The following is a 1429-nucleotide window of genomic DNA, read 5'->3' as shown; positions in this document are numbered from 1 at the left end:
TCAGAGTACGATCAGCAACAGCAATAATTACTGTATCCGTATAATGTATATCACCGTTTCGCTCCGTTAAAAATAAAAAACGGGAAATCCGTTACTGCCGCATTCATGCGTCGATTTTGCTGTGTCTCTTCTTTCACCCTCTCCCTCCCTCTCTCCCTCTCTCTCTCTCCTCCTATATTACCTTATCCCAGTTAGGTCTACCAGTCTGTGTCCTGGTCTTCAGTCCAGTTATAAGATCAATGTTCTTTTCTTTGTGTATCAGATCAAGAGCCATTTGTAGTCCTAATGCTTTAACATCAGTCCTTTGTAAAGCTGATGTGATGTACATGTGCATATCAAGGAACCGATCCATTAGTGTTCCATATTCATTCTGTTCCATTTCCAGTTCATTCAGTAGCTCCATGAACCACTCAAAGTGTCTCTGGTCACGATTGATCCAAATGAAATCAACCTAGCAATGATTCATAATAATTATCATTATTCAGTTTTAAAATGGTCGTAACTTGAAAAATTGAAGTTGGAATCAGCTCAAACTTTCTACATAGCATAAGGACATTAATCAATATGTATCAGAAAATATAATAAAAATTTGGCGTAATTTTGGGGCCATTTTTGGAAAAAAGCATGGGCTATAGTACAGGGAAATTTTTGAAAATTAGCCAATTTCTTAAAATGGCTATATAACATCACGCTGTACATATGCATCAATACAGTCCCTTATGGCAACTGTTGCTATGGTGATGGTTTGAGTGGGCGTTTGTGGGAAACTTGTATGGATTCTGTTTTTGATGTTTTAGTGTTGTACCATTAAAAATGTATTTTTGATAACATATAATTGTACAGACTAGCCTCTATATAATATACACTTTGAAAGTATCTCTGTTATACAGAGGTATCCTTTATGTGGAGGTTATTTTATCCAGTAAGGAATGTAACTGGTACACTAGGTGCTGTCCGTTAAATGGAGGTGTACGCTATAGAGAGTGTCCATTAAGAGAGACTATACTGTATACATGTACATTAGCACATACCAGTACATGTATATTATATATGTACATGTACATGTATATCAATATACCTTGAATTCAGTCTTATATTCCCAGTGCTTGCTATCTTGTGTGCTGGTATTTTATTGAACAGTTCAACTGAATTATGTACTAGTTCATTGACGTCAAATTCCTCGGGAAACTTTGACAAGAAACTGTGAATAGAACTCATCTCACAGTCCTGCTCTAATACCTCAGACCTACGAGTGTTAATTAATAATAGTTAATTAACCAGTTAGAAGAAAAATACAAAAACAGTTAAAAATTTATTGCACTGGTAGGCACATGTACATATTGATGTCCTTATGCTGTGTAGAAAGTTTGAGCTGATACCGACTTCAATTTTTCAAGTTACAGCCATTTAATAAAATGGCCAAAATCTG

The 1429-nt window shown here is 35.5% G+C and overlaps 1 long non-coding RNA gene across 1 annotated transcript; it reads right to left on the bottom strand.

Annotated features, from left to right (window-relative positions):
• Positions 1 to 187: 187 nt before the first annotated feature.
• Positions 188 to 1258, bottom strand: LOC109586001 (uncharacterized). The gene is made up of 2 exons (XR_002186769.1): positions 1079 to 1258; positions 188 to 451 (listed from the first exon to the last, which is right to left on the bottom strand). It is a non-coding gene; the product is annotated as an uncharacterized LOC109586001 (long non-coding RNA).
• Between the last annotated feature and the right edge of the window lie 171 nt (positions 1259 to 1429).

Source organism: Amphimedon queenslandica, unplaced genomic scaffold, assembly GCF_000090795.2.
Source record: "Amphimedon queenslandica unplaced genomic scaffold, v1.1 AMPQUscaffold_12969, whole genome shotgun sequence".
In the NCBI taxonomy this organism is placed as follows: Eukaryota; Metazoa; Porifera; class Demospongiae; order Haplosclerida; family Niphatidae; genus Amphimedon; species Amphimedon queenslandica.
The sequence above is the reverse complement of the archived record's forward strand: the minus strand, read 5'-3'. Positions and strand labels throughout refer to the sequence as shown.